Source organism: Pleurodeles waltl, chromosome 11 (assembly GCF_031143425.1).
Source record: "Pleurodeles waltl isolate 20211129_DDA chromosome 11, aPleWal1.hap1.20221129, whole genome shotgun sequence".
In the NCBI taxonomy this organism is placed as follows: Eukaryota; Metazoa; Chordata; class Amphibia; order Caudata; family Salamandridae; genus Pleurodeles; species Pleurodeles waltl.
Genome location: NC_090450.1, coordinates 559,235,852 through 559,245,389, shown reverse-complemented (window position 1 = coordinate 559,245,389; position 9,538 = coordinate 559,235,852).

Below are 9,538 nucleotides of genomic sequence, written 5' to 3'. Positions count from 1 at the left end.
ACACCTATAATCTCCTGGAGACACAACCCGCAGATGATCACCTTGAAAATGTCCCATTCCACTATTTTAGTATATGCCGTGCCTTCATTCTCCATAAAGTAGTGGCTTATATGAGTGTCGTAGGTATCCTGAAACAAGGGGTCCTCCATGCAATCTCTGGGAAGACACCATTTGTGGGTCAGTGGGTGAGGGCCACTCCACTGCAAGTCTAGGATGTGGGCATCATGGTCTGAAACAATACAGCCCATATAGTCCACGGCTCAGACTAAGCACAGCAGAGTAAGGGAGCATAGAATCCTAATGAAGTGCACATATAGGTCGTCTGGCATTGAGTGGCATGAGTAGACCTGGGATTTTGGATGTATGGCTCTCCAGGCATCTCCCAGAGCCCAGTGTGCTTTCCAGATGGCAAATTGTATAGTCTGAGCATAAGGGGGGCGTGGCAGAAGTTGGTGGGAATTATTTAAATGCAAATCTAGAACTTCTTGGAAATCACTCCCCAAGAGCCACAGTACATGTGTCTTCTGGGTCAGGACTATGGAGAGCTCGGTCCAAAATGTATCTTGTTCAGAATTTGGGGCATAGATATGGCCAAGAAGTACTGAAGTATCATTCAGACATCCCTCTAAGAGGACAAATGGCCCTTACCTATCAATGATCGAGTCAGAGAGTTTGAAGGGAGTCCTCGGGTGGATCCACATCATGGCTCCTGTAGCAAAGGTGGAATAGGTAGTAGCGTGATTGACCCGCACTATTGTTTCTGGAGGCATAGTAGTTCTGCTGCTCTTGTATGTGTCTCTTGAAGGAAAATGATTTGCTCCTGGTGCCACTTGAGGCAAGCATAGACCGAATAGTGCTTAAGTGCTGTGTGTACCCCCTTACATTAGGTGTAAGAAACCCAGTGGTGGATTGTGAAGCCAAAGTGTACTAGAGTGATTTGCATAGCTTCCGCATGGACAAGAAGGGGCCAATCAATTTCCATTTCTGCCTCCCTGATGCTAATGAGTGAAAAGATGGGTAGTGGGGGAGGGTGTATAAAAGGCAACAGGTGAAACTCCCAAACTGGATGGTGGAAGTAACCAACAAAATGGTGAGGGAGGTGGCCATTTAAAGGAGCAGGTAGGGGCACTCAAAACCCATCTCTGCTACCATCTATGTGGCTGATGTGGTCCCGGCAGTAAAGCTGCCGTGTGGTGACGAGGTACCTTGCCAGGTGTGGCCAATTGGGCGATTCATGTGTGATGTCAGAGATCACTGTGCGGTAGAGGGGCCTGCATGTGATTGGTCATAACGGAAGGAGAAGTGAAGCGTGCCATGGGAAAGAGGCACAAGGTGGGGAAAAGTGGGGGGAGTAGAATGCATCACATTCAACAGGTTCCAAAAAGTATAGTTTGTTCAGGTAATGTTCTCTGTAGTCTGAGGCGTTACCAGTGTAAGTGGGGGGGAGTTATCTTTGAGGCTGAAGAAAAGTCTGCATTGCCATTACAGGAGAATATATGTGGACCACTGCAAAGTCTGAAGGGCCAGCCTCAATTCCCAGATTGGCTGTGGCCTTGAGGACTTGCCAACGGTTCTCTATAATTTGTTCAAGTGCTGAGGCCCATTAAGAGGGGGGTTTCGAAAATGGGTCCTTGTCAGACTCATTTCTGGCTGGGTCTGGGGGTCAGGACAGCCGGTCTGCACTTTTAGGCAGGGAGTTGTTCAAGCATTGATCTATCCAATCCCCAACATCTTTGGTTTGGGTAAAGAAATGTGAGGTGCTCTGATCCAATATTTTGAGGTGAGCTGTGAAAAGCAGGAAGTGCTGGATTTCCATTTGACAGAGTTGGTGTTTGGTCCCAGAAAGGTAGTACATTGCCGCTGCACTGCAATCGTGTAATCCGGTAAGAGCACAATGTGTTTGTCCTCAAGGTGAAGGGGGCCTGCTGTCCTAGCTGCTCGCAGGATGGAGGCCAATCCCAGAAATGAAAAAGCATGGCAATCATTGGACGGGGTGAGCCCCCCAGTAGAAGATGGTGGACTGGGACATGGTGCATTCTCTCCAGGGAGAAGAAAGGTGTGAGGTTTGAGGAGGGCATGAAGGACCAGAGCCAGGTTTCCAGGAATTTCAGGAGGTCTTTGCTCTCCAAACCCTCCGGTATTCTCAAGATGCAAATGTTGCTGCTGTGGGACTGGCCCACTATATCATCTGCCTTTTTCTCCAGAAACTGGACTCATTCCTGGAAGTCATGTATGGCATGTTGGTTGTCCATCATTTAGGACTGCAGTTTGGCCAGGGTTTTTTCCCACTCAGTCACCTGATCTGTAAGTTTCTATGGTCATCTCTAATGAAGCTTAATGCTGAGACCAGGGATCCCAAAGTTGTTTCCATAGATTTTTTAGAGCTTTCGATGGTTGTGAAAATTTTATCAAGCTTATCGCAGGCAGAAAGGTTGCCTGTACCCACCAGCTGAGGAGTGTCAGGTAGAGTACACGGAAGGTTTAACATCACTGGGTTGGATGTCAGAGTGGTAGGATTTTTGCATCCCATGGTTCATAATGCGGAGGAGAAATGTGTCTCTGTTTCTGGGTAGCAGCACTGGTGGTCCCAAGCAAGGAGTTCCAAACATGGGCTAATGAAGCCGATGTCAAGCGGGGTGATAAATAATGGGGGAAGGGAAGGAAGGAGTTGAAACCACAGGTAGGTTTGAGGTAGGGGCCGGCATCTGAACGCTCTAGTCTCCAGCAGATCTAGTCCCCAGTGTCTCAATAGGGCTCAAAGCATCTGTCTGCCCCGTGGGTGTTGTACTGAATGTGGAGGGACAAGGGGGGTGAGCCCCGGGAGATGATCAAATGTGAGTAGTAGTAGTGTCTATCTCCAAAGGAGCAGTTGCACTCAGAAGGGTGTTTTCTAGTGTTCCAAGTTATGAACCCAAAACGATGCAGATGGATCTGTCAATGGTATGGGGGAGCTGGTGGTGGAATCTTCAAGGAAAGAGGTTTGATGAGTCCCCAGCACCAGGAAGAGGCATGAAGTAGAAAACGGGGTCTACTCCAAACCAAAAGGAGATGTGGGGCTTAAGGCACTGGCACTCGGAAAACTCTCTGCTGGAGCTGGTGAGAGGCCACTGCACAGTCACCTGGCACTGCAGCATATAGTGACCAGTATGGAGGTGCATTCTACACTGTCCGCCCACCCCCTTAGCTAGCACTCATGTGGATGGAGTTCAGTGCAGCGTCACCCACCAGGTAGCCAGACCAGCCCCCCAACGTGTCCCGAAATGATCAGAATGGAACACTTACTTGATACTCCACTGAGCGGCCCAACTCCTGGATTGTGACATGCACCCAGGTCCAAGCCTGTGTACCAATGTGTGGACAGTGTGCTGAAGGTAAATATTTTGACAAGTGGATCCCCAGGGATGGTGAGTAGGAGGCCCCCGTCATGACCTGTAGTGAGGAGAAATGGTGTTTGGTTCCAATGGGGGGTGCCAGCCCTCAACCGTGGACCTTAGTGCCTTGAGCTGGATTCCTGCAGTGTGTGGGTCTCGGGGGAAGTTGCGCCGATGGTGTGACTCCAGCTGCTGGCCTAGGTAATGAACACCTCCTGATATGGACACTGAGCTCCAATTAAACTCACTTAGGCCCAAGTTGCTGCTGATGCTGTCTGCCTTCAAAGGCACCCGATGGTCTGGCAGTGGAAAATAGGTCAAGGCGTGGAATGCAGGGCCATCCAGTATCCCTCAGATGTGCCTCAGGGCTGGGGATGCATCTCTGAAGGAGACGCAGCTGCAGTCCTGCAACTGTCGTTAATGCAGCCATACCTGGGGGTTTGGGCTAAGTTGCTGGACTGCGGTGCGGACCAGTGAAAGGTGCAGTCATCTGTGGGGAGCAGGAAGTGAACCATCACCTGGTGCTGCCAGAGCAGGTCCGCCCACCTTGTCCCAGTTTAACAGTTCTTCATAGGCTGGTGGATACACGGAGGGTCACCTCAAAGGATCTCCACCCCATTTTCGCTGAGAAAACATGCAGGGGCCACACTGTGTCATCAGGCTTCACAGCCATGCCTTAGGATTTGATGCTGGGCGCCATCATCTCCCATGGAGGGTGAGTCTGTCGTGCAATCAATCTGTGCATTCTGGGCATGTAAAATCACCAGAAACGCTAGTGACAGACTCACTGGGCCCCAGGCATCCCCTGGGGTATTTAATGTGACATAAATGCCAGGCCCAAAGCAAAGATTTATTGCAATGGCAGGGTGGGTGGCAGGGCGCACTGCTATAGCACGCCTGCCATCGCTGCCTGCACGGCCATGCCCTCCAATTGACATGTATGATAATGGAAGTTTCCAAAGGCAAAAGGACTCAAATTAAACAAAATGGACCAGACATTATCAGCTTTTATAGACAAGAGTGCATTTAGGTTTCTCAAAAGTTCATCACACCATACAAGGGGATATCAGCCTTTGCGAGGCAATGGATGTTTGGAACGAAGTTTGGGAGGCTTCCCAGGGTAAGAGTATCTTTTGTCTAGTGCCATTTTCAACAGCTTCATAGCTGCCCCACAGGGGAGCCACCAGGAAAGCTGCCTTCATCTGTTTTTTGTAAATATAACAGGGAAACACAGAGCAGCACTAACCGAGCTCAGGCCATGTTTTGACACAAGTCCTCCTTCTGTTCACCTCTAAGACATAGAGGCCCTCATTATGACATTGGTGGTAAGTCCCGCTTACCGCCATGCCGACTGCCGCCAACATACCGCGACCACGGCGGTAAACCTATATCCATATTATGACCCACTCACAGCAATCCGTCACTATACAGACACACACACAAGTCCGCCAGCCCAAAGGTCAGTGATAAACTGGTGGTAGCAAAACCCACACCGTTACGCCAACAGAACTACGCCCACAGCATTATGACCCACGAATCACCGTGGCGGACATTCAACCACGGTAAACCATTGGCAGTACATACCACCGCGCTCAAAATGCACACAACCTAACAAAACAACACCACATTGGATAATTCAAACTACACACACCGGACACACATACACACACCACACCAACACACCCACACCACTATAAAACACACACCCACACTACCCATATCCATTTACAACTTACAAAAATTGCCACTAGAGAGAGATACAGCAAGAGCACCCACACAACCAGAGCCACAGAACACCATCACCCATACACCATCCACGTACCTCACAGCACACACCAGAACACATCACCTCACACACCCTCATACACACCACTCACACACATCCATGGCACCACAACAACACCCCAGAATCTCAGAGGAGGAGCTTAAGGTCATGGTGGAGGAAATCATCTGAGTAGAGCCACAGCTATTCGGATCAGCAGACATCCATCGTTAGGAAGATGGAGTTATGGCGGAGAATCGTGGACAGGGTCACTGCCATGGGACAGAACCCCAGAACAAGGGGTGACATCAGGAAGAGGTGGAGCGACCTACGGTGGAAGGAGCGTTCCATGGTTGCAAGAGACCAAATAGCTATACCCCCATAACTAACAACATGGGAGGAGCAAGTCTTGGCAATACTGCATCCTGAGGGCCTGGCAGGAGTAGCAGGAGTAGCAGGAGCACTGGACTCTCCAATATTATCACCCCCCTACCTGCATGCCATCACATACCCCCACCCTCACCCTCACCCCATCACCCCACAACCTCATACACACCCCCACCATCACAACCCACCCATCCCAGTACCCAGCACTGCATGCAACAACAATGCATGGACACCCCTCACAGCCCTGCATGGACACCCAGCACCACAGCATGCACACTAGAGAGAATCACCTAGCCCACAAAATAACTACTCACACAAGGCAAAGCTGACAGGGCACTCACAACCATAGAGGCCAACACAGTAATGCACAAGATGTCACACGCAGAAACAATAACACTGCATTTACATCCCCACAGGTCCCACACCCAACGTCACCGGAGAGGAGGTGCCAGCAACAACCTGTACCCCCACAGAAGAGGCCCACAGTGATGACAGCAGCTCTGGAAGCCTGGATCTGGATGACCAACCTGGCCCATCAGGGACGTCCGGACAGTTGGTTACCCAGGCACAGTCCCATACCACCACAGAGTCTCCCCCTCAGGAAACACCACCACAGCACCCACCCAGTGGGCCCATACCTCTGTCCCCAGGACATGTCAATCAGCAGAGTGTCCACCACTATAGGGAACACAGGCAACCCCACAAACACAGGACGTTCAGGGTCCTGGGGTCAGTGGCAGTAGGCATATGGTTCAGGGGACAGAGGCACAGGACAACAGGGAAATTGGGAGGACTTCTGTACGACAGGGGGAGGACAGGCCTAGGGAACCGACTCTCCACGAGGCACTCACCAACATCATGGGAGCATACCACCATTCCCAGGAGATGATGGTCCAGATACTGGCCAAGTTGCAGGAGACTCAGCGGCTGTAGGAGTAACAATACCTGGGGATCAGGGAGGACTTGAGGGACATCCACACCACCCTGGTCACCATTGCAGGGGTGCTGGCAGACATGACCAACACCATGAGGGAGGCAGTGGCACACCAATTGGACCATGACACTAGCTACACCAATGAACAGCCCTCCACCTCTGCTGACGCTAGTGGACAGGAGGCCCTACCACAGGAACAACAGGCCACCTGCACCCCTCCCCCTGCAGAACGAGAACCACAACGCAAACAGTCCCTGCGATCCAGGCAAAAGCCAGAGAACATTGCCAAGAACCCCACCAGAAAATAAGACTCTCCTGATTGTCACCCTTGTGTCCCACTCTGTCACTCTGTCCACCTTGAACTGCCATTGCTCCCCTTCCTATGCCCAATTGGACAATGCACCTGTGATACAAATAGAATGGACACTATCCTGGACTCTCCTACACCACCACCCCAGCCTAAAGCAATACCCCATCCACCTATTAGCACATAAATAAACATCTGTGTAAAAAATACAAGTATTGAGTCTGTCAAGTGATTGAACTATGTATTCGTTTAACAATCTGTAGACATTGCAATTAAACTGTACAGTAATGTATACATAGGTATGACCTGTATTTTGCTGCAGTCACTACACCAGGAGCCAGAATGGGGCACAGACATCTGTGAATAGACATGTCAAAGAGTACAGTAAGTGGCCATAGTAGTGGGAACATCGGCCTGCCAGTGAGAATTTACAACACAAAACTGCAATGGTAGGTGAAGTCACAGTGTCTTACCTGTGTATCACTGGAAGTACTATCGAATGATTGCTGTTCTGTTGTCAACATCCTCATCCTCTGCCTCATCTTCGTCACTGTCCACAGGCTCCACGGCTGCCACACACCCATCTCCAGTCTCATCCTCCTGGCGACGTAAGGCAAGGTTGTGCAACATGCAACATGCCACGATGATCTGGCACACCTTCTTGGGTGAGTAGCAGAGGGAACCACCTGTTAGATGGAGGCACCGAAACCTGGCCTTCAGGAGGCCAAAGGTTCACTCTATAATTCTTCTTGTTCGCCCATGTGCCTCATTGTAACGTTCTTCTGCCCTTGTCCTGGGATTCCTCACTGCGGTCAGTACCCATGAGACGTTGGGGTAACCAGAGTCACCTGCAAATATCGAGGGATACCTGTTAGCCAGACACTAACCCTTAGGGCCAACCCCACACCCATATACCAACATATACTGGGTGGGGACCATGGGCTCACCTATTAGCCACACCCGGTGCCTCTGTAGTTGAGCCATCACATATGGGATGCTGCTATTCCTCAGGATAAAGGCATCATGCACAGACCCAGGATACTTTGCATTCACATGGGAGATGTACTGGTCCACCAGGCACACTATCTGCACATTCAGAGTGAAAGCTCTTTTGATTTCTGAACACCTGTTCATTTCTCCGGGGGAGGGGTTCAAAGGCAATATGTGTACCATCTATTGCCCAATAATGTTGAGGATATGTCCCATTGCATAGAAATTAGCTTTCACTGTGGCCAAATCCTCCACTTGGGGAAAACAATATAGCAGCGCATGTGTTTCATCAGGGCACACAACACTCTGGTCAGCACGTTTGAGAATATTGGCTGTGACATTCCTGCTGCCAAGTCCGCTGTCACTTGGAAGGAGTCAGTTGCCAAGAAATGGAGCACAGATAGGACTTGCACAAGAGGGGTAGCCCACTGAGGTGATGGATAGCTGACATCAGGTCTGGCTCCAATTAGGAACACAGCTCTTGGATTGTGGCCCTATCAAGTCTGCAGGTGAGTATAATGTGCCTGACCTCCATTGTTGCCAAGTCCACCAGGGGCCTGTACACGGGGGATGTCTCCATCTCCTATTCATCTTCAGCAGTTGTAATCTAGGGGGCAAAACGAAGAGCATCTGGTCAGTTTTCAACATTTCCTAAATGTACAGTGCATTGCATGTTGTGACAGAAACAGTATGTTGATGTTTAGCCCCAAAATGTGCCTATGTGTGCTGTGACGCAGTTAGGTGCCATGGCCTGCCCCCTCTGAAATGGCAGACGCCTGTCCTGTGTGGATCGACAGGTGGAAATGAGGTAATGCCGCTGACATTGTGCGCCGTTGCGGGAGGCGGTCGAGTACCGCCATGCAACTCCTCATTGGTTAACATTGGGCCCTATGGGTTACAGTAGCCAATGGTGATGCACGCCGGCGGCGACGGTACACACCGCCGTGGACGTGACCGCCATTTTCTATCTGTTCACTCACTTGCTACCTGACCTTCAACAGGAGAGAACCTACACTGCAAGTGCTGCTGTGACCTGTGTCTGGAACTGACCATGGCTCGAGTCACTGGGGAAAGGGCCCCTGCCTTCACCGCTGCAGAGTTGGAGAGACTAGTGAATGGGGCCCTACCACAGTACCGAATGCCGTATGGGCATCCAGACCAACAGGTGACTATACTGTGAGCATGATGCATGGGGCATGAATGCATAGAGTGCTGTATGTGAGGGCCTCGTGTAAGGAGGGCTGGTGGAAGTGTCCTGGGCAGAGTGCTGCATGTATGGTGGGCAATGTATGTGCGTCTGGGGATGGGAGGGATATGTTGGGCCATGAGTGTAACCGGCCGGACGGTATGACTGATACCTTTTTTCTATGTTTATTTGCAGGTCAGCGCCCATCAGAAAAAGGGTGTATGGTGTGCTATCGCCAAGGACGTGGGGACCCTGGGGGTCTACGGTAGGCAGAACAGCCACTGTCACAAACGGTGGGAGGACCTGAGACGCTGGGCTAGGAAGAAGGTGGAGGCCCAGCTGGGGATGGCCTCCCAACGAGGAAGGGGTGCCCGTCGAACCCTGACCCCACTGATGTTCCACACACTGGCGGTGGCCTATCCGGAGCTGGATGGGTGGTTGACGGCATCACCGAAGCCACAAGGGGGTAAGTACAGTTCCCAAATACTACTTGCGCATGATGGGGTGGTCTTGGGTATGGGATGTGTGCCTGTTGGTGCCCCAGGCCAGGCCGAACATTGCAGGGTAGGTTCCATGTAAGGCAGGGGCTGATGAACTCCAC